Raw genomic sequence first — 25,308 nt, 5'->3', positions numbered from 1 at the left:
TATGGCCCATGACAAACACTTTACTATTTTATATTGTACAGCTCATATCCACCGGTATTGTGATTGACCGTAGAAATCCAAACTCCGATTAGTGATAATTTCACAGTCTTGTTTTATTACAAGTGTAAATTCTTTAGTCAGTGGAGAGGAGGTCGTGGATCAGGGTCAGAGCTGATGACGATGGGTTTTGGTTGGTGGTGGGTCGGAGTGGGTCTCAGGTCACTGGATGCATGGTGGGTGGAGAGTCGAGTGGGTTACAGTGGGTCATGGGTCAAGTTTTCATTGATCTACACCATATCTCACTTCCACCTATATTTTCAGAAAAAAAAAGAATGATAAAACCAGATTGTTTTTTTATTAAGAAAAAAAGTACAGATGAAGTGTAGGATCAAATTTTTGATAGGTACTCAGTACTATAAGTTATTCCTTTATTCGAAATTGCTAATTTCAGTGTGTTTATAGAGTGAAGATAGCGATAGAATCAACAAATGTTTCTTTCTTTCTTTTTTATTTTTCTTTCAACACAGATTCAGGATACCAAGAATGGATTTCATCTCACACGGAAGAGTCCCACAAGTTGTCGCTAAATTCTGATTGCCACATAGCACATCTGATAGAGCATCATGATATATGAAAACAAACGAAATTTAAGGTGCTATGGACCAGAATGATAGGAGCTACGGGGATTCAAAATTTGAATATCCAAAGAATTATATCATGGAATTATGTACGTTTAAAGTAAATATCTTGAAAACTGTTAAAGCAATCAAAACAAACATTGCACAATATTAATTGCAATGTGGTTATTACCTAACTCATAATTAATTATTTTACATTCAAATATTGTAATACATATTGCCTAATAGAAAATGTGTCCCTTTGTACGGCTGGGTTTATATTTCACTTTGGATGGTCTAAGAGAAAAAAAACTTAAAGATTATAACTACCTGAAGTTAACAATTAGAGATGTAGGTGCGAGACGAAGCAGCCTAGGTCATGAGTCCCTGCGTTTGTGAGCAGTGATGGCATAGGTTACTACCGAAGTTGCAACTTCTGTCAAGACTTCCGTCTAACAGAGAGTAAACTCTGTAGACAAGCCGTATACTCTGTAGAAATCCTGTAGATGCACTCTGTAGACATCCCGATGATATATTCTGTAGACATCCCGTAGATATGAGTGATGATTTCTTCATATTACCGCGTTTACTGCCGATAAATAAATAACTGCAGTATAATTGCGGAAATTCGTCAAAATATAACCATAAAATATTCCTTTTGCTTTCATGATATCATTTGTGCTTCAATTCAAGATAGAAAACACAACAGCTGTTAGCAAAGCATTGCAGTGCATCGCTACAGCACGGCTAGCAACCATCCAATACGTATCAGCCCTAGGAGACCAGAAAGAGCGTTGGAAAGATGCAACACTAGCCGGAAAGTTCGTTGATACGTATCTCCGAGTACCTCCAAGCTTTTCAGCCAGTCCTTGAGAGTAGAAATCTGCATTTCCTGCAGAGGGGGAAGTGATTTTGGTGACTTCCTGGAAATCATTTTAACTGCAATCAGACGTTGCGAGTCTATTCTTCCTGTCAACACAAAGTCATATTATTCAGCAGTTATATTATTCTATACTAAGGTGGGTGTCGAAGATTTTTTGAAAAGATTGTACATTATAAAATTTGTTCCAGATTAGTTTTTAACACATAAGTAAAAATTATTGTTATTCTTATTATTACTATAATAATTATTAGTATTACTATTATTATTTCAGTGTGATACCACGGCCAATATTTTCCGTGTGAGAGAGGAAGTGGGAAGAGTCAGCAAACCAACATTATGTGGAATCCAGTCATGGCTGCGCCTCAATAACGTTGTCAACACTGCTGCTATCCGTAAAGAAAGGCATATACATGAAGTTTAGGTCTCTACATTACCTGATCTTTCCAATGAAACATCAGTTAATGGGAAAGTAAGCTTCAAAAAATATCTCCCATTTATTTGTACCAACGTGTTTAGTTCCGAACCTTTATATGATGTTCATCAAACAAAGGTTCACAAGAAAAAAATGCATCAACTAAACTGTCGTAGAGACCTAACGTTATACGTGCAGGTTCGCACAAACAAAAGAAAGTATTATCAACTCATCACAAGCAAGATAGCAAGGTGCAATTAATTCTTCATCGACATGATAAGAATGACCAATCAACTCATTAGGAGCATGATAACAAGGCAGAATCAAGGTGTTTCTACCACCCTGAGACTGATAAGATATAATACCAATCCCACAAAACGAAATTTCAAGCATCTATCTACACATATTCGCCTTTCGGACAAGGGACTTGAATAGTTCGTAATCGCAAGTAACCCAGAATATCATGCCCAATATTATCACAAACGTCGCCTACAACAAATAAATATTTTACCTCAAGACGAATCATAAGGAAAAGAGGTCAGTGAGTACTTCCTAAGAAGAGGAGGAAAAATAAAATTACACAAAATGCCGGAATTGGCAGATGAGTTATCCGACGTCAAAGTAGTAACTAAGTACGATTTATGCATGCACAATGATAAACCCTCGGAGATCCGATTGCATTTTTTTAATCAAAGAAGGAAAAACGGACTAAAATTGTAAACAACAACGGAACGTAGTTTGTAATAGCTAGTATGGTTATATACCCCCCTCGATAATATCTCAACCTTGCCGCGGTGAGGGAGCTTGCGTGCTCCAATGATGCCAAGGCTATGCCGGAGAAAGCTTCGCAATCAGAGAGTTTCCCATCCCGGACAGGTCTTTAGGGATAGAAGCCAGACGAAGAGAGATATTAAGGTAGTTTGCAGCTGTTATAGCATTACCACATTGTGGCTCAAGATCATTGACATCGGCAAGGCTCAGATATGTACAAAAACAGGTAGGGATAGGATGTCTTCTATGGCTATTTCACTGCGAGGTGGCAGGACTTGGGAAACCAGCACCTTCCTCAGTTTCCTGAAAACAACATGGAAAGAAAACTAAGAAAATGTAATATTAGTGCATATGAAACTACTGTTTCACAGAGCATCGTCCCGGGAATTGGAAGGAAACAAAACAAGGCATCCTCGGTCGTTATGAATCAAAACTCCGGAAGGATATGAACCTGGAATGTGCAGTGGATGTTAACGTGAGGAAAACTGGAAAACATGAAGAAAAAATAGAACGCATAGAGATAAATATCTTTGCAATCAATGAAGTTAGGAGGCCTGATGGAAGAGACATGTGGAGCGGGAACTTCAGAATGATTTAATTCAGGAGCGGTAAACGGTACGGCAGGAGTAGGTTTTGTCCTGAATAAGAAGTTAGGACAGAATGGTGTGGGTAGCTGGAGGTACAACGAAAGGTTAGTAATGTTGAAGGTAGCAACGAACCGAGAAATATGACGTTAATCCTAGTATATGTGCCTACATCACGCTGCACAGATAAGGAAGTAGAATAAACCTATGAGCAAAACGAAGAAATATTGATGAAAAATCATGACCAGGACAATTTAATCTTCATTGGTGACTGGAACGCAGTAGTCGGCGAAAGCAAATACGAGAATATAACTGGAAATTTTGATCTAGGACAAATGAATGCGAGAGGTGCACGACTAGTTGAGTTCTGCAAAAGGCATGATGTGACTGTAACAAACACTCTCTTCTAATAAATACTAAGATGATACACATGGACAAGACCAGTAGACAAAGAAGATACCAAATATATTATATACTGGTTCGACAAACATTTAAAAATCAATTATAAAACAGTAAGAGTACCCAGGTTACTGAGTCAGCGGTTGATCATGGAACAGCACATCAGAATAAACAAATCAATTGTGATAGCATTCCTAGATATAAAGAAAGCATTTGACAGAGTAGATTAGAATATCATGCTCAGTGTTGAAAAATGTGGAGGTGGATTACAGAGACAGAAGAATAATATACCAATTTTACAGCAACCAGACAGCTGTTATAGGAAGGAAAATAAATAAGACAATAAAAAGTAAAGAATGTGGACCTTCACCTTTCCTGTATAGCGTGTGTGGCTATGAAGGAATGCCTTGATAAAAGCAAGAGAGGCGTAAACGTAAATGGACAAGTTTTCAGCACAATAAGGGTTGCTGATGACATAACATTGATAGCGGAGAACGAAAAGGATTTGCAGGAAACACTTTCAAACCTGAACATCCAGCTTAAAAATGCCAAATGAAGATAAATATGAAGAAAACCAAAGTGATAAAGTGCACAAGAGCAGGACAGGAAGGGGCAAACATATGGCTAGGAGAAGAGAAAATCCAAGTCGTTAAGACGTTCCCCTATTTAAGGAGTCTAATATTCTCATACGAAAGAAGTGAAAAAGACGTAAGTTCAAAAATAGCACAGGCTAAACAAGAATTCAATTGGAAAAGAGGACTGCTAACATCAAGAATTGTGTCATTGGACCTTCGAAAACGATTTATTAAGATTCTGGTGTTGAGCATGGCGCTTCACGGATCAGAGACGTGGACATTGAGAAAAGCTGAAAGATTCAAGCTGGAAGCATTTGAAATGTGGTGTTGGTGCAAAATGCGGCGAATATCATAGACCGGAAGGGAAAGGAATGAAGACATACTAAAGGAAGCTAGTGAAGGACTACAGATCATGAAGATAATAAGCGAAAGAAGTAAGTTAGTCTGACTTAAGCACGAAGACGAGAAACAACGTACCAATAATGTAGTGTGTGCAGTTTAGTGTATTTTAATGACTGGTGCAATAAACAGTCAGTGTAAAAAATAGCAAGTATAATTTGTAGAAAAAAAGTAATATATTAAAATGAGTAAGGATGAAAACGGAACATCAACAAAGTCGTCTTTTTCTCCAACGAAACCCAGAAGCACCTTCAAAAGTCAACTACAAGTCAGTTCAGACAGTGGTGCCCACCCCCCTCATGTCCATGACGCATCCTCCCTCCCTCAACTGTCTATCCGTAGGTGTTCTTCCATGAAAAAAAAAATCTTTTCGATTAATTTTTACACTACCTCAAACGTATTTATTTATAGATTTTACCCCCCAAATATTTCAATGACGCAGTTTGCGTCATAGCCCCCTTCTTGTGGGCACCCCTGGTTCAGAAGAGAAGTTCAGCCTAACATCAAGAGGCAAGCCAAAGAAAATTCAATCTTCTGATGACAAATACTCATCCAGGGAATCACCGAGAAATAGTCTCCTCCATCCAAGTATAACTTGAGTGGCTAATGAGAGTGAAAAAAAAAAAACGTGACATACAAAATAGTGAATTCCAATCGATTACCCACGACTACCACGATTATAATGCGAATTATTGGTCCAAGAGTAAAAGTGGCTTATTATGTTAACATTAATTAAATTCAAGTGCCATCACATACCGTGTTTCTTTCAGAAAAAAAAATGTTCCGGGGGGCACACGTAGTATACGGAGGGGCACATATTATTTTCATGTGGTCTCGGTATAACTTAGCAGCTTCTACTTCTTGTCCACGAAAATACTGAAGTGTATGATCCCAATCATCACCATAAGGTTAAAATATTTATTCATGGCCTGTAAAAGTTTTCTTTTTTCGGTTCAAAAAATCTAATTGGCAAATACAATAGAAATGTATTAATAATATTAAGTACAATAGACATTTATAAACGTTTTACATTATAACTTCGTCCGTATGACTAAAATTCACTTCGTAGTTTGTTTTTAATCATTAAAGAAGACGTATTCTTCTCATCTTTGCTTTGGCGTATGAATTGATTACCTCATTGATAAAATTCGAATTTGGCACTTCTTCACCCTCAATGCTGATCAACATACAGTGCTTCAAGTTTTCCTCTGCCATACGAGATCGCAATTTTGTTAATATCCTGTTCATTGTCTTGAAAGACCTTTCAACACTGGCTGTTGATATAGGTACACACATGACCGATTCACATATTGTATGTAGATTTTCATAACGAATTTTCACTTCAAGTACTTTTGGAAGAACGGGGTCTATATCCAAACAAGCATTGTCAGTGCTCTTCATCAGTGACCGAAGGAAAAATTGAAATGACTTTATATCTGCCCATAACGGTTTCATATCAACATCGACGAAATAGTTGCACAGTTTCTTTACATCATCTACACACTTGATACTTAAAAACATGCCTATGTTTTCGAAGTAGGATGCACTTTCCATTAGGCCAAGGGCGCGGTCGTTGAATCTATTTGATATCTCTTCGACAACCTGCAACACATAACTCTTCAGGTCCTTAAGAGTTTTCTCAAGATCTTCGTCTTCCACAAAAGTCTTCGAAAATTCTTCAGGCTTTTGCATGGCCTCCAAAATCATAGTCCTCAAATCGCTATTGGTGCTACAACATTCATCCGCTATCTTCGTAAGATGTTCTTTAGTGGCATCGACCATAGACATCAGAGATGAAAATGACAGGGTTACATTTTGAAGCTGCTTACTCAAGTAAGACAACGCACTTAGTAATGCATCCATAACACAAAGTGTGATAACAAAGCTTTTGTTGGTTATTTCGTCTAAAATTCATCCCGCAAGTGACGCAAAATCAACCCCTTCCTTGTGAATATGCTCAAGAGCCAACAAAATTCCCGAGAAGCACCTTTTCACTGCATTCACAATTCTATAGTGACTTAGCCACCGTACTTCAATGCATTCAGGTACTTTTAATATAGGATCGTTTATGATTTCCTAAATTTCATGCAGAATGTTTTCCCGCTTAGGTGATCTACTAAACAGATTGTATATATATCTTTCAATGTATGGAAAAATCTTTTAACTTTGGGATTCTTGTTTCTGCACGTAGCAGCAGCAAGTGACAGCACATGAGCTCTGCAGTGAATATACGGTATATCTCTGCAAGTTTTGTTGACAGAATCCTGCGAACACTAGAACTGTTGTCAGAAAAGTTAGACGCACCATCGAAACTAAACGCTATGAGATTTTCGTATTTCAAATTGATTTTTCATTTCAGTGTCTATAGCATTAGCAATGGTATCGGCTTTGCAATCAGTATGGTCACCAGCGCCAAAAATGTTTCAACCGGAGCACTGTCCTCTACATATCGCAAACACATGCTAAGGGCCATTTTATTATTTATTGATGTACTTTCATCAGCCATTATCGAAAACTTTTTATCTCTGATTTTTTGAGTCACTTTAGAACGTAGGATTTCACCAACACAACTCAACAATTCGGAAGCAGTGTTCCTACTGCAGTAGTTAGAGCGTTCACTTTGTTTATTTTTCCACGTTTCTAGTTCTGGACTACACTGTACAAGCAAATTATTCACTAGTGCCTCATATTTTGTTGTATGTGGCACTTCTTCTTTAACCAAGAATTACAATCCACGAACAAGCATTTCCAGCGATTGGCAGTTTCGATCTTTTTCAGATTCACTTTGACGAAGAACTTGAGAGTACACAGGGTTATTTTTTACATGCATTCGCAGCCTGTCCATCTCAAGGCTTGCAATGTGCGCTTTTTAATGATTATGCTTTTCTAGTTTTCCGTCTTTTCCTAATGCATTTTTATATACTGTGAATGGATGAGTCACAAAAACACCTCCCGTTTTCTGCTGCACATTAGGGTCATTCTTCATATATCGCTCACAATATTTACAAAAGGCACTTCCACGTACTTTGTCCTCGTACAGCCACTCATACTGTTGTTCCCACTGTTTTTTATACAAACGCTTCTTCTCAACAGAACAAAGTTTTTGCTCATTTATATTTGCCCTATCATCTGCACACTTTGAAATACATTTTGACTCCTCAACATCAATACTTACATCCTTCTCTTGTTCTAGTCCGTTTGCATTTCCCTTACACTTACTTTTATCTGGCGTATTATCACTTAGACATGTACAGTCAGTCGACAAGGAGTTCGATGGGCCAGGGTCCACAGATGCTTCAAGCTTAATGTCCAACATTTTTTCCTTTATAACAAAATTCAAGATAAATGTTTGACTTTCGTTTTTCCTTTTCTTGTTAGAAGACATACTGAACAAATCACTCACCTGTAAACAAGACACACTAATTGAAAGCACAAAACTATAATCGCCAATATTAACCTAAACAGAACAACTTACATGTGTTATTCGTTTCAGATATACGTGCAACACGACGTGCAACTCTTCCGTTCAAGGTTGGCAGTTACATACACAAGATGCCACCTAATCGCTAAATATGAAAAATAAAACAACTATCGGCGCGAGCTTTAGAACACCTTGGTAAAGTAGCAAGATTAAAACCGTTTGTTTATCTATTTATTATCTTCTGAAAATATTTATTTCCCACTGCTGGTACTATTCTATTTATTATATTATAGATGTATTACTTTGGTCTCTCCGGGGGGGGGGCAGTGCCCCCCCAAAAAAAAACAAGTCTGGAAAAAACACTGATCACATATTCTAATTTGTGATATAAAGTGAAGCGTTATATAGTGATATTCAAATGTTGTCAATTAAAAATAGGAAACTTGAATTTTTTGTATCCTTTCTAAGCAATACTAATATATATATATATATATATATATATATATATATATATATATATATATATATATATATATATATATATATATATATATATTAGGGTGGTCCTTAATTTTTAATTTCCTAATTTCTTTGGACTCACCCCCGTAAAATGGTTCCATATGGGACTAAATTAAGGAAGGAGAAAAATTAACTTCATTAAATAATATTAAATGGTGCCCCAAGCGACCTAAAATTTTGAATCCGATTACAGTACTACCATGAGCAAAATAAATGACGCGTCTCTTTATTTTGAAGTTTTTTTGAAAATATCTCCGTTTTCTTTATATGTTCGAAATTTCGGAAGGTTTCCCCAGCAGGACAGGTTAATAACAAACCCGTTTTTAATATTTGTGTTAGATATTAGCTTAAAATAAAGAAATTAGAAGCAAAAAACATTAAATCGACAGAAATCTCGAGAATTACCAACTCTGCTAAAGTGGGAAATTTTCAAGAACACGAGGGAATTCTGCATTTCAACACGAAGCAGCGACATCTATGTCATTGAGAGAAATGTGGATTAAATCTACAAACTAAACTTTTAACGATAATAACTTTTAATTTCTAGTATGTCTTATTATATGCATTATCTGCAAACTCCAAATATATGAATATATGCTAAGTATTAACATAAAGATAGAGCAAATAGTGGAAATTATCTATGGAAAAGGTCGAATTGGTAGGGCGATCGTAATGAAATATCGTCTTTACCGGAACAGGGTCAGTTCACGTAAAAAAACAAATAGCTCAGAGGGGAGTTGCTGTTAAACTGTGCTAGCGGTAGGACGTGTTGTCCGGTGCACTGTTTGTTCGCAGTTTGACGTGCTTAGCTTTACCACTACGTGTGGTTTATTTGTGTAAGTGACTATATATTGTAAAATATTACGATGTCTCAGCTCGTTAGAAAAAATACCATCAAATGTGTATTTGACAAGGAAAAACGTAATAATCGCCCGTCACCCATCGCTATTCATAAATGGATTGAAAGTTTATTTAAAGAGGACTGCCATGACATTATTGCGCTCCAACTTCACTCTGATGAATATGCTGTGTTTGTGACTTTTAATACTGATGCCATTTTTGAAAAAGTGTTAAGTAAGCTCGAACCTACGGTACCATTTAAACATAGTGACGGTAGTACCTCTTTTGTCCAACTTGTCAACGCAATGGAAAATATTACCAGGGTAAGAGTCTTTAATTTACCTATTCAACTAGATAATAATGTTATTGTGCAAATTCTGACTGAATATGGAACAGTGAAAAATATAACCAATGAGACATGGTCTCAAAATTATCCCCTTGCAGTGTCCAATGGAATACGAACTGTGAACATTGTCCTTAAAAAACCTATTCCTTCACGTTTACTCTTTAACGGCTTTCGTGGCTTCATATCATATGAAGGCCAGCCTGTAATATGTTTTTTCTGTCGATCATTAACTCACCGACTTAGTGACTGTGATAAGAAAAGAAGACAAGAACTGAATGGCCCCCATACGTCTCAAACGTCTGACATTCGATTTACCGAGTTTTTCCCCCCACTCCGCCCCGCATCTAGCGCACCGCCACTGCCTTTACAAATGTCATCTCTCGGCACTATTCCAAAAAAACCTTGTGAACAACATGTGCAATTACAACCAAACAGTTCAGCATCAATAACTGACACCTCTACTACGATTGCTGCTCATACGGATGACAACTCTGATTCCCCATCTGGCCTTATCAACAATGGAGCTGAAGAAACACATACACCTAGTGTTAATGTTAATGACCTTGCAAGTGTAGATAATATCGATACTCCGTCTTGTCTCCCTGGTAAACAGCCTGTTGGTACTGAGAGCTCCCTCCAAGCTGTGAAACAAAAAACTGATATGGAATTCATTGCACCTACTTCAGATACAGAAGGTAGTGACCTTGACCTGGAAAGTGAAACAACAGACATTCCTGATACAAGGGAATTACGTTCACGAAAGAAACGAGGCTCACGTGGTTCCTATTCACAACCTGTGAATGTCATAACAACTCGAAAGAAGAAAAGGCGTGGTGCTTCAATAACTGAATGTTTACGTCACGACGATACTGCCTCAGGTGTGCTCACTGACCTTCAAGATTTGTAAACACTTTTTTCGCTTTTTTGTTGTCAGTGTGACTATATTGACGTTCTCGTCTTCTGTTTATAGTAATACGTCGATATGTTCCAATCTTGCATTTGCTTTTTTGTTTTCTTACTTATAACACTGTACATTACACGTATTGTTTCACTCAATGTAAACCGTATGCAAAATAGTGTTAAAAAAGAATTGTTTAAAAAATTTGTTTATGATTATGACGCAGATTTTATATGTCTTCAGGAAATAATCTCCGATGAACACTGTTCCATCTCTGGTTATAAGAGTCATGTTAATATTGGTGTACATGGTTTTGGAACTGCTATATTAGTGAAAGAAGGAATACAAATTGATTCCCTTAAAATGTTGGTGGATGGCAGAGGGATAGCGTTGTATTGGAAAAACACTGTAATTGTCAATATATATGGGAATTCGGGGCATCAAGGAAAGACGGGTAGAGAGATCTTATATTCTGAAGATTTGTTGTATTTGCTTTCTGAACCTTTTAATAACATTATGCTCATGGGCGATTTTAATTGTGTACTTCGAGCTAATGATTGTGTCGGGACACCATCATATAGTCCTGCACTGCAATTTTTTGTTTCTCAATATAGGCTGGTTGATACTGCTATCTACTGTAAAAAGGACCATATCTTTACTTACGTGCGCAGTAATGCGGCGTCCAGAATTGACCGTTGCTATTGTAATCCAGACTTGGTTAAATTGATTGTTAAATATGATGTCTGTTTAGCCCCGTTTACTGATCATTTAGGTCTAGTTCTAGAATTTAATATTGGTTCGCCGTACTGTGTCTGGGGACGATCCTACTGGAAAATGTCCCCCCTTGGTCTAAATGATCCTTATTTTCTTAACCAGTTTCATCGGCACTGGTCAGTCTGGCTTCACCACCGCCACAGGTATACCACACGCCTCAAATGGTGGGAGCAATATGTGAAACCTAAAATCAAATGGCTATATATCGATCACTTTCGAGATAGGAATGCCAATAGTAACCATATGATGCAATTTTATATGAAATGTTTACAATCTGTTAGTGGTTTATCGTCTACTTCCCCAATATCGTACCGAGATATGCAGTATTATAAAGGTAAAATTTTACATTTGCAGAGAGAATGTACTGAAAAATTTCGTTTCTATTGTAAAGATAACACTGTGGTAGAAAACGAGCGTATGACGTTATACCATCTAATTCATACAAAGAAACGTAAAAATCGAGCTTTAATTTCAAGATTAACCTCTAATACTCAGCAAATACTAACTAATCCAAGTGAAATTAGAGCTCACATTCATAATACATACCAAGAGTTGTATAATGTATCACAGAACACGACTCCTGTTTGGCAATTTACGCCTCTGCCAGGTTATACAGTGACATCTGATTATAACGACATGTTAATGCAACCATATACCAAAAATGAGATCCATGATGTAATACTCAGTTTTCAGCGTTATAAAACTCCTGGAATTGATGGATTAGTAGCAGAATTTTATCAAAAGGTGTTTCCTATTATAGCAGATGAGTTTACTACTATTGTCAATGAAATATTGCATCATGGTGTAATTAGTGAATCCTTTGCTACAGGTGTCATTATATTAGTACCAAAGTTATCAAATCCTACTTGTCTTAAGCATTATAGAGCGTTAACTATGTTAAATGTTGACTATAAAATAGTAGCAAAATGCTTTTTCAATAGGTTAAAAACAGTGCTCTCAAGCATTCTCCACCCAATGCAAGCAGGATTTCTAGAAGGTAATAAACTTCTTGATGTATTGATGGATCTTCGCGATGCTGTGGCATATTTTGATTACACCAAATGTAAAGGTGGCCTTCTATCTATAGATTTAAGGACAGCATTTGATTTGGTTAACCATGGGTATTTATATCAAGTAATGGAAAAATTTGGATTTCATCCTGCTGTAATTAATCAAGTGAAAATTTTGTACATGTTTGCGAGATCTAAAATCCAGGTAAATGGTTATTTAACACCTTTTATAACAATCAATAGATCTATTAGACAGGGGTGTCCGATTTCAATGTCTCTTTTTAATATTTACATTTCACCATTGATTTGTGAATTACATGCTATGCAAATAGGTATTTCCTTTGCTGATCTCCACCTTACAGTGCGTTCCTATGCTGATGATCTTTCTGTTTTAATACGAGATGAAGCTCAACTTAATCAAGTTCTTCATGTCATACAAAATATTGGACAATCTAGTGGGGCATGCATAAATTTTCAGAAAACAAAATTGCTTGCATTTGGTACTTGGGATTTTCAGATGATTACTTTTCCTATTCTCCATGTTGATAGGATAAAAATTTTAGGTGTCTATTTTTATTGCACGGTCCAACAAATGATTTTAGAAAATTGGGCTCTAGCCCTCCAGAAGGTGAAAGGTTTATGTCAATCGTGGAAATTTCGTGGCTACTGTCTTGAACAAAGAATTTGGATTGTTAATACATATATTACATCTCACCTTTGGTATTTAAGTCCTGTTTTACCGTTGCCAAGTCGAATTGCCCGCTCTATGCAAGCTGCAGTTTATTGGTTTGTTTGGAGAGGTAACATTTTTAAAACACCCATGTATGTACTTACTCAATCTAAAAATGCTGGAGGTCTCAACATGGTGGATATATATTGCAAAAGCACTGTTTTATATTTGATTAATTGGATGTACAAGATACAATTACATACACCCAGTTTTGCTAAAATCTGGGGTCTCTATTGGGTACAGGCCACGGCAATCACCCCTCCTCTTAATATGTCTATTCTTTCAAACACTGTAAAATATTTGTATGATGTACTCTTGAATTCTAGTTACATGGTTCTAGACTTAGATACTCCCAAACACCAGAATATTAAACTTTTGTACAGCTCATATCAGTGTAAACAAAATGTTACTATTAAACGAAAAGACAACTTTCCTAACTATAATTGGGATATGATCTGGAAAAATATCAATAACACAGTCCTAAATGTCAATCAACGCTCTGTGTGGTATCGAATTGTACATGACGTCATACCAACTAATATAAAGTTACAGAAAATTAAGCTGATGTCTAACGGAACATGTTCGCATTGTAGTAGAGACGATACTTTACAACATCGGCTTTCAACTTGTGATTTGGTGCACGACATATGGTTGACGTTCGCACGTATCATGTGTATTCTCGTTCGTTGTGGGATCCAGGATATTTCCCCGCTAATGATTTTATTTCCTGATTTTTCATATTATCCTCATTACAAACAAAATAGTGTAATTTGGTTGTGTGGTGTAACTGTGGAATATTTGATTCAAAGTCAAACGCCAACCCTTGCAGACTATTATTTTCACCTGTTGAAAGAACGATGGAAAATAACTGAAACTATCAAACGAAAACAGTTCTCGAATTATTTAGCTGTTGTTGATGAAAAATTAACAATCATGTATTCATAATTTTTGTATTATTAATGTTTTCTTTTCTTTTTCTTTTTCTTTTTTTTATGTTTCTGCTGGTTGTGATTTGATTCCTTGTTATTTGTTAATAATACAGTATATGTTATCCTTTTTGGAAAAAAATTGTTATGTATTCCAATGTATAATACTTTTTTGCATCTAAATAAAAAAAGTTAGTTAAAAAAAAAAAAAAAGTTAGTTAAAGCAACGAGGCTGTATGCTAAAGGTAGCGGGTTCGATCCCATGTAAGTGCCGTTGTCATTTTTATTACTACACTACGGTTATTTTATTTATTTTTTTATGCGGGAAAGAATCAAATTGTAACGTATGTGTAAAACTCACGACGATACCAAAAAAAGAAAAAAATTCCGTTATCGCACTAGCATTAGCGTCCCTAATTTTGTTTGCAAACAGTTTCGTAATTATTTCCCCTGTGCTCACTGCTCACCATATGCTCGCTGGCGCATAACGAATGTTTCCCAGTAAATGTTAATTCTAATTTGGAGAATTTTATAAAGTTTCACAATATTTCTCACTAGATAGTCTTCTATCTACGTGTTTGGATATTTTGATAACAGATGTCCCCATTAAATGTTTAATTTTCCCTAGATGTTTAATTAGGGAAAAGTTTTACAATGTATTTGTATTGAATTGAAATTGTTTTGAATTTACTACATAAGGTAAGTAGACCGAAGGAGAAGAACTCAAGTAATTGATATTCTACGTAAAAGCAACCTATTGTAGAATGATGATGCTTCTTACCTTCAGCACATAATCTTTACGATAGAGAGTCAGACAGAGAAAAATCCTGTTTTTTCCTCATCTATGAACACCCATCTTAAACCTCTACATATCATTGTTCGTCTCACAAAATTTCGGTGCTCCAAAAACATTCAAATAATAATAATAATAATAATAATAATAATAATAATAATAATAATAATAATAACCCTGAATATGCCATCCTTACATAATGTAAGGATATCTTAGTTTCCTGGTTTAAATCTTAAATATCTTAGTTTAAAATGCTTTCTTTAGTACTTATTTGAGCAACCATGTAGGAGGGGGTACGACTTTTTATTTTGCCCCTCTCATTTCAGTACCCTTCCAACAGAAAGTAATTTTTGATAAGCAGGACACACTAAATGAATAAGAAATATATTTACAGCATCATCTCCCCTTTCATGATTGGAATATCACGTAATATTTTTTATTCTACGAAAGATGGCCCTGTGCGGTTAGGGGTAGATAACTAAAAAAACACCTAATATATAGCGCCCCTTGATTGTAATATTACCGCTTCTTTATTTGTAGGAGGGAGCCCCTACACAATCAAGGGTGACAAAAAGAATAGGAAGAGTGTCTATTGATTCCAGTGGTGGATCCAGCACGAACTCCTGAGGGAGGGGAGGGGAAGTGAAACATTCTTTTGATAATGTGAAGCTGTCACAAATTACCACTTAACTAAACTAAACAATAGTGGGGGGAACCGGAACCCAGTCAGTTTAAATTGATGTAAAAGTTTAATTTTTGGCTTCATATTAAAGTTTTGGTTTCAAATGAGAATTTCAGTCCAAGTGGTCAATGATCAAATCTCGTGGGGCTCTTCAGTGTAGGCTAATACGGAACCCTTATGAAAAAAGGCAAAATTATTAACATGTTTATAACTTTCGAATTTTTCGTCTATTTTAAAGAAATATTTTGCTTCGTATTAAAGTGTTGGTTCCAAATGACAAATTCAGTCCGAGTGGACAATGATCAAATCTCCAGGGGGGGGGGCTCTTCAGTATAGGGGGCTACGGTTCCCTTATGGGAAAAGGCAAAAATATGAAAATGCTTATAACTTCCGAATTTTCCGTCTATTTTAAAGAAATTATTGGCTTCATATTAAAGTCTTGGCTTCAAATGACAATTTCAGTCCGTGTGGACAATGATCAAATCTCGGAGGGCTCTTCGGTGTAGGGGTTTCGGCTTCTTTATGGGACAAGATTCACGTAGTTGATATTGCAAAATTGTTTTGTATATATAAGTGGAAACTTGCACCATTTGGTTAATTTTACCTCTTATGTTTTGCAGATTCATATTCCAAGCAATAGTTACTTCGCAGAGCTAAAAGAAGGCACTTACTAGTTTCATTAAAATGAAATGTCTTTTATGAGAGGAGCAGACGAACGAACAGGCACCCAAACGTTGGTTGATTCGTACGGTTGAAACTCGTTAAGCTCGCTTCAATTATTATTATTATTATTATTATTATTATTATTATTATTATTATTATTAATAATAATAATAATAATAATAATAATAAAGCATTGCAGGGACCTTTGGTGCAGGGGGTCCGTGGCTCTATTCCACTTCGTGCCAAGTGAAATTTGAGGTGGACAAATACCGTGTGCATGGGTATGTGTTTTCTTGAGATTTTCCATTTTCCTCCCACTTTCTTCATTTCACCATTTCATTCATCATCATTCTCCCTTAGCGTAGGTGCATAATCGTTCAACGTTAAACTAGATATTGCAATTTCAATAATAATAATAATAAAAATTAATTCAACGGGAAGGACTGTAATTTATGTGGACAGCAATTATCATAAATATGCAACCATTATAAAAACAATGCTTTGAGTAGAAAGATAATCCTTTCCAAGTGTTAACGAATGCGCACGAGATAAGACATGTCTCGAGAAAGAGACAAGACGCGCTTTGTGACATCCAAGATAATACGATTCAAATGTTTTGGACACGAGATAGCTTGTAAAATGTCTCGTCTTGTCTGGAATGTCTCGAAAACAAAAGTCTAAGTTTTAAAATTATTTTTCAAGATCTATTCTCTCAGAAGTAGTTCTCTGCCTTAAAATTAATAACGACATTTGTGATTTTAAAAAAAGATAAACAATGCCGAAAGTTAATAGTTAACTTTTCGAAAAGAAGCTTCATTAAGGGTGAACCTGAAAGATGCCCACAAACTTCGGGAGGTGATTCGTGACAACAAAAGGAGACAAATGGTCCTCTTGCAGTTTTCGAATTCAGCTTCGTTGTCGAGATACAGGGTTGCCAACTGGTCGTGTTTGAGAAACTCACTGGGAACAAATTCAAGTCCAAGAATAAACTACTACTCATATATTTTTCAGGTCAATTGACTTATACCATGTTGTAAGGTCAAATATTTATTTATGAAGTGTGTACAAAATTTGCCAGGGTCTTTTCTGAGAAAATCGTCGAGAAAAAGTCACCTCCAAGAATAAACTACCCCTCGTAAATTTTTCTAAGAGAAATATCTGATACTGCAATATAGGGTTGTTAATTAAATATTGATTAATGAAAAATAAACAAAATTGTTAAAACCATTTTTGAGAAAATAGCGTTTTTCGATTTTCGGCTGTTTGTAAACTACACTTATTTTAGGTGGAAGGAAAAAATGGAAAAGCTCCTGCAAGAATACTAAGTAAACCCTAAGTTTAAAATTTGGTGTAGATAAGTTGAACGGTATGGCCTCTAGGCGAGTGCATATAAAAGTGTGCCGAACGAACGGACCGGAAAGACGGGTGTCGAAAATTCACATTTTCGGTATGTAGACGCCATGAAACATGTAAATCCGTTGAAATCTGAATTTGATATTATTTTCAGAATCACTATATTTTCTTCTCTCTTTTGTCGCTCGATAAAGAAAAGCCTGAGTTTACCACAAAAAGCTAGGGAGTTTCTCAAAAAATATTTAATTACAGGGCCACCGCACTAAACTTTTTCAATTCAATTTCTTAACTGTGTTAGGCCGCAGTTGTTACTGAAGTGTGTATTTGGATAATACGAATAAAATTATCGTATTATTCAAATACATCGAATGTCAGAATTATCGAATAAAAAACTTCGATTGAAGAAAATCCACACTACAAAACTAACTCACACTTTGAGCACATTTTCATTAGACATATAATAGAACAATTAATGCAATCATTGTTTATGAAATACGAAAAAAATCAAATGAGTCACTTTGGGAAAGTCGTTCAAAAAGAACACGTCAGGAGTAACCTACCTCTTGTGAATTGTTTCGAACAATGAGTTAAGATATACTTTTGGTTATTAATGAAATATTTATTTGCGAAATTTGAACAAAATCGCCTGTCGTTCGAGAAAATTGTCGGGGAAATAACCTTGACCCCAAAAATAAACTATCCGTTGTAATTGTTTTCATAGAAATGGCTTATACTAAAATATAGGGTTATTAATGAAATACTTATTTATGAATTATCAATAAAATTGTCCGAGTAATTTTTGAGAAAATCGTGAGGGAAAAACACCCCCAAGAGTAAACTACCCCTCGCATATTTTTTCAAGACAAACGAGTTTTGCCATATTGTTCGGTTATTAACGAAATATTTATTTTTGAAATATGAATAAACTCTTTTGAGTCGTTTTTGAGAAAATCGCCCAGACAACACACCACCAAGAATAAACTACCCCTCGCATTTTTTAGGACAAACGAGTTATGCCATATTGATAAGTTATTAATGAAATCTTTATTTATGAAATATGAACGAAAACATTTGAGTCCATTTTGAGAAAATCACTGAGGAAAACTCACCCCCTTAGTATAAACTACCCCTTGTAGATTTTTCTCAGATAAATGCCTTATACCACAAAATAGGGTTGCTAATTAAATATTGATTTATAAAAAAAGAAAGAAAACAAGATCGTTAGAGCCAGTTATGAGAAAATATCTTTTTTCTATTTTCATCGTACAGGAAACTACCCTTGTTTTGGGAGTAGGAGGGAAATAAAAAAAACTATAGGAAATACTATGAAAATCTTAAACTAAAATTTGGTGCAGATAAGTTAAACGGTATGGCCTCTAGGCGAGTGCACAGAAGAGTGTAGCGAACGGACGGACAAACAGATAGACATGTATCGAAAAATAACTTTTTTGGTGTTAGGGGCTATAATACGTGTAAATTCGTTGAAATCTCAAATTTGATTTTTTTTCGAACACCATACTTTCTTCTCTCATTTGTCACTTCAAAGTAAAAGGAACTCAGAACTACAGATAAAAGACACCTACTTTTACACATAGACATTTATTGATTTAAAACTGTTTTAGTTTGTGTCATTTCACTTCCAATTGAAAGGTTTTACAATGATTAACGGCATACCAATGACGAGACGGAAGTTTTCAGGAAGTAAATGCATTCAGAAGTCTAGACTGTATTACAGCTATCAACCTGTTTTTATTTCTGCAATTGTTAACAGCTGTAATTTCGTCCAAACACTACATGAAATAATTTTTGGTTGACGTCATTGTGGTACTATTTTAGTATTGTTCTCTTCAGACTTGGTTGAAGTTTTGTCTTAACGGTTATACATTTTTTTCTTATTTCATCGTTACACATAAGAATAAAATGTTGTGATGACTGGATAGATTCGAACCTACGAACATTGAGTTTTTATTCTTCAAACAATTTACCAATGGACCAAGCTTTGTCCTCACGTTAACGTACGGTTACAGGGTTATTACGATTTAAATAAAATGGCTGGCTGTTAGAGTTTCCTGCTCACATATTTCGATAAAAAAATTTCATTGCTTCGTAGATGAGTAGAGCAATGCTTAGATACACATTTTAGGGGAGTGCATTTTGGTGTATATAATAATTTCATGCCAGATAAAAGCTGGATAAGTTTTAATAACATGTTTCATATGTAGTTCTCAATAATAGACTTGTTGTTCGGGATGACGTTCCAACGTTTAGCATTGACTAGCAGTTTTTGCTATTAATATCCCTTCTAGCAATATTGGCAGTGGACAAAAGTTAGCCCGTGTTAAAGCTTTTTGCTCCTAATTTAGTTATTTTACTTTATTATTTAACGAATATATTGAAAATTGTCAGAGACACGTATGCAGTAATTTATTTCGGGAGGGGTCCGACTTCAATATTAGGATAAATTATAATAAAATTTTAAAAGATAATCCCCAAAATTAGGCTAAATTTACAGAAAAGTTGGGGTTTCAGAGGAGGTCCGGACCCCCTGGACCCACCCCTAAATGCGTCCTTGTTTGTCAGTAACATTTCCTCATTTTGAAACCCTCAAAAACTTCGGATAGACTATATAAAGGAAAACAAGTTATTTTCGATGAAATATCACTTCAAGGAGACGCGTCAGTTTTATTGCACATGGTGGTATCCCACGTTCACAATGGCAAGAATTCCTTTCCTCTGATTCTCTGTCAATGCGCTCTATCGAAAGGTTAGGTTTGTAACATATTACTCCTACGAACAAGCATGACTGGCAGATAGGAATACTGAACACAACTCCAGAGAAATGCATGCTGAACTTAGTTGATAGCTACGCTTTGGTGATTTGCCCTCAAGGTCAATCGAGTGGTAATTCAGTTCCGTCTCTGTTCTTAAGCCATGTTCGTATTACTTCGAACAGTTTTGATAATGAAAAGCATGCCTCTTAATATAGCATACTTCTTTCGCGTAAGAAATCGAAACTCAGTTGGTCAGAGCAACTAGTCTGTAAGAATTAGGTTGTTAGTTAGTTAGGAGCCCAGTTCGAGTAAGGGTTTTTATTACTATTGTTTTTATCTTTTTTATGTGAGAAAAAATCAAATTGTGACATCGCGATATCAAATGTATTTGATTAGGTAGCTTTGTCTTAGCTAAAGTTTAAACATCAGTAACCGTCGAAATTATTTCACTAACCGATCACTTACTGAACATTTCAAACACGCCAAACCAGTGGCATAACATGAAGGTTAACCTCTCCTCCGCAGTCCTTAGTTATGCGTCCGTACTTTCAAGGGCGGACTAAGGGCCGGGCGACTGCCCGGGGCGCTAGAGAAAGAGGGGCACCAAAACGAGCCTCAAAAAGTAAATTTTATAATGTGCTTTCTACTGACGTTTTTCGTTTATATTATTGTAAAGTAGTGCCAATTATATGATCTTTTTCTATTTCACTATGGCAGAAGAGAGTTTCATAGTACTAAGGGGGCTGTATCGAAAAATTGAGAAATGGCATGTAGAATAAAGAGTGCCGGGAATTAAGTATTGTTTGTTTGTTTGCTTGAGTTTAGCGTTCCACGGTTATGCCTTAATGGGAAAGGGAGATGTGGATACTAATTATAGTGGAATCCGAACCACTTTTATCGTTTAACAGTAATCCACCGGGAATTGGACCCGGTACCACAGAAGGCAGGCGTGCTAGCCACTAGACCAGGGGGGGTGGAGTTGGTATTGTTTATAGCGGGCCATATTCTTTATGAAGTTTTCCTAGGTAATGGATTTCTTTTTGAAAATGGGTTTAAAACAGGGGCGTCATTTAGGGAGGGCAGGGAGGGACATTTGCCCCCCCTGAGTTTGAGATGTATATAGATTTTATCATTAGAATAGTAGTAAATCAGTGAAAAACGCGAAATTTTACTTATATCGACGTCTTGCCCCCCCCCAAGGCAAAATCTGAAATGACGCTCCTGGTTTAAACTATTAAAAACACTATGATAAAATGTAAAATATAGGCTACTACTAGGGGAAGGGCGCCAAAAAGTCACTTTGCCCGTGTGAAATTTTGGCCTGCTCCGCCCCTGCGTACTTTCTGTATATGTTTTGGCCTTGCAGCTTGTGCGGTCCCCACGCCACATTGTTGCGGGGGCGCTATTTACGCCTACCCTTCGAACGTAATTCAATAACTGTTTAAGAAATTCTACCATCAGCGTGGAAACGGGAATATATTTTTCTAATAGTCCCATAGAACTTTCACTCAGAACGTCAGATGCAATTTTTCAGAGTGGGCGCTGGCTAAGTAGAAGGAAGATCTGTTTCCTAAGTAAGCTCCTTTCAGAAAGTTTGCTATTTCTTTAACAGTGATGTAAATAAACATACTCATCGTTATTAGCTCGACACCAAACCATCCTGGACAAATCCCTCTAGAACAATGATCGGCAAAAGTTATTCTGCCTAATTTTATAAGCGACTCAAGGGTGAAACACTTGTTAACGAAAGCAATGTTGTGTATATACTGCCTTGTTTCTGACAAAATATAAAGTCTTTTGTAATCTTTAGACACTTTTCCTATTCTTTTTGTCACCCTTGGTTGTGTAGGGAAGCCTCGAACAAATAAAGAAGAGGTAATATTACAGTTAAGGGGCGCTATAAATATATTAGGTATTTCTTTTGTTACCTAACCATAACAGCCTAGGGTCGTCTTCAGTAGAATAAAATATGCTACGTGATATTACATTCACGAAGGAGGAAAGGATGCTCTAAATATATTTCTTATCCATTTTGTCTGCCCTGCTTCTCAGAAATTATATACCTTCTGTTGGAGGGTGCTGAAAAGAGAGGAGGGGAAATAAAACGTCGTGCCCCCTCATACATTTTAAATTTTGTGACGTCGTTGCTCAAATTATTACTAAAGAAAGCACTTTAAACTAAGATGTCTAAAGTTACAACATTATGTAAGGGTGGCATATTCAGGAATAATAATAATAATAATAATAATAATAATAATAATAATAATAATAATAATAATAATAATAATAATAATAAATATGAATGCCTTTGGAGAGCCGAAATTATGTGACGCGAATCATTATAGGTAGAGCTTTAAGATGAGTGGTCATAGGGGAGGAAAAAAAGGATTTTTCTCTCTCTGACTCTCTAACGTTAAGATTATGTGCTGAAGGTAAGAAGTATCATCATTCTACAATAGGTTGATTTTACGTAGAATATCTATTACTTGAGCTCTCCTCCTTCGGGCAACTTTGCTTATGTAGTAAATTCAAAACAATTTCAATTTAAGACAAATATTTATAGAGAAAATTAAACATTTAATAGGGAAATCTGTTATCAAAATATCCAAACACGTAGATAGAAGACTATGTAGTGAGAAACATTGTGAAACTATAAAATGCTCCAAATTAGAATTAACATTTACTGGAAAACATTCGTTATGCATCAGTGAGCACAGGGGAAATAATTACGAATCTGTTTGCAAACAAAAATTAGAGACACTAATGCAAATGCGACGATATTTTCTCTCTCTCTCTTTTTTTTTTTGGTATCGTCATGAGTTTTACACATATGTTACAATTTGATTATTTTCCAAATAAAAAATAAAGAAAACAACCTTAGTGATAAAAATGTCAACAGTACTTCCACGGGATTCGAACCGTCTACCTTCGGTATACAAACTCGTTGCTTTATCTAACTTTTTTTTATAACTATTTATTTGCATGCTTAGTAGTACATAAAGATCACAGGAAGGTGTAACATTAAAAAAAAACTCACCAATACATATTGATAGTATATACAAAAGACCAGACGATTAAGTTAAGACTGTTAAAAAATTAGCAAAATATTTCCGCTTACGAACAATTAAAATGCTGGTAGCAGCGGATTTTAGGAAAGCAAGGTAAAGATCAGGGTGATAAGGTCCGGGGGTGGTTAACAAATAGACAATAGTGTGTGCCACAAACCAAATAACAGTATTATTCTTTGTAACAGGGTAGTAATTAAAATCTGGGTAAAGTATTAAAGCAGTGGCACGAAAAGAGGAAGGAGGAAGACGGCATATTTTGCTTAAAAGTGCACACAACTGCTGCCAAATACTAGTGACTGAGGAGCAAGTTTCGAATCTATGACTAAGAGAGTCAGGTTGTTGGCAAATATTACACAAGTTATCAGCACCAATGTTTAAGTGATACAAACGTTCTTTCGTTTCATATGCGTTATTAACAATAACATACCAAAGAGATTTGTGGGTATAGTTCAGAAATTTAGCATGAACATTACACCAGATACGAGACCAGTTATGAGAGGGTTGCTTGACTATTATATGTGGTGTAACTGCGGGATGAATGTTTAAATAGTACCAATACAAGTCCTTAACAGACATGCATTATATTTCACATTTTGTCAAAAGTGCATAAGCCATGTCTATTATGACGTCTTTCAGGTGAGGATATTTCCAACTCCACGGGAAGGCATTGATAGGTCCCTCAAGATCAATACAGGCAAAACACGCTGCAAACACCGCTGCAGAGACAGTGCTGTGAGTAGAACACGCGACCTGACAGCTGCGATGTAACAAGAGAGGTTTGGCTTGAATGTTTACATCTAGAAAGCCAATGCCCCCGTCCTTGGGAAGCAAACGTAACTGAGTGGAAGAAACACGTAATAATTTGCCGTGCCAAAGGAAAAACAACGCAGAACTATGTAAGGAGCGGGCGATATTGTGGGGGAGGGGATAAATCTGGGCGAGGTGCCAGAGTACGCTATACCCAGTCTGTTTAAGAAACAACATTCTGCCTAATAAACTAAAATGACGATGTTTATGAAAATAAAGAATATTTTTAATTTTTGCAGCAACGTGGGCAAAGTTAGTAGTAATGGTGCGTGTGGTATTAGAAAACCATTCAATTCCTAGTATTTTAAGAGAGTCGACAACCGCAAAATAAACCCCATACTCTTGAGTACAATTGTCATTTAAACACATAATTTTCGTTTTACTGTTATTTAATTTTGCACCAGATATTCTTTGATACTTGGTTAGTAAATACACAATATGTTGAATTTCTACAGGGCTGTTCACGAAGTAATGTATGTCGTCGGCATAGCTTTGTGCAACAATTTTAGTATTATATACAGGGACCCCTGGTAAAAGAGATTGAACAGAAAAAAACAAAGGAACCAGAGATAAACTAAATAAAATACTGGACATGCTATCGCCTTGAAGGATTCCGTTATTAAAAGGAATCGCTACACTTAAGCCACCATTAATCTTCATCTTAGTGATTCTCTGAGAATAGACACCTTTAATCATAGAGATAAATTTGTCACCAAAGCCAAAGCGAGTTAACACATTAAACAAATATTGATGCTGAATTCTATCAAAAGCCTTAGAGTAGTCCGTTGAAAGAATAGCCACTGTATGATCAGTTCTACACTCATAATATGCTATAAAATCTCGAAGATTGGATAGCGCTTCATACATACGGCGAGTCTGTCCATGGCCATATTGACAGGGGCTTAAGAGATCTTCAATGTATGTTTTCATTCGCAGAGTGAGGCAACGGGTCAAAATTTTGAGGTCCGTACACAGTAAGCTGAGTGGTCGAAGGGCATCAACGTCATGTGCGTTTGCATGTTTGGGAACCAACACAGTGATACCCGTTCGTAAGGAGGTTCCTAAAA

Source organism: Thermobia domestica, chromosome 6, assembly GCF_964235325.1.
Source record: "Thermobia domestica chromosome 6, izTheDome1.hap1.1, whole genome shotgun sequence".
Taxonomy (NCBI): domain Eukaryota; kingdom Metazoa; phylum Arthropoda; class Insecta; order Zygentoma; family Lepismatidae; genus Thermobia; species Thermobia domestica.
The sequence above is the reverse complement of the archived record's forward strand: the minus strand, read 5'-3'. Positions refer to the sequence as shown.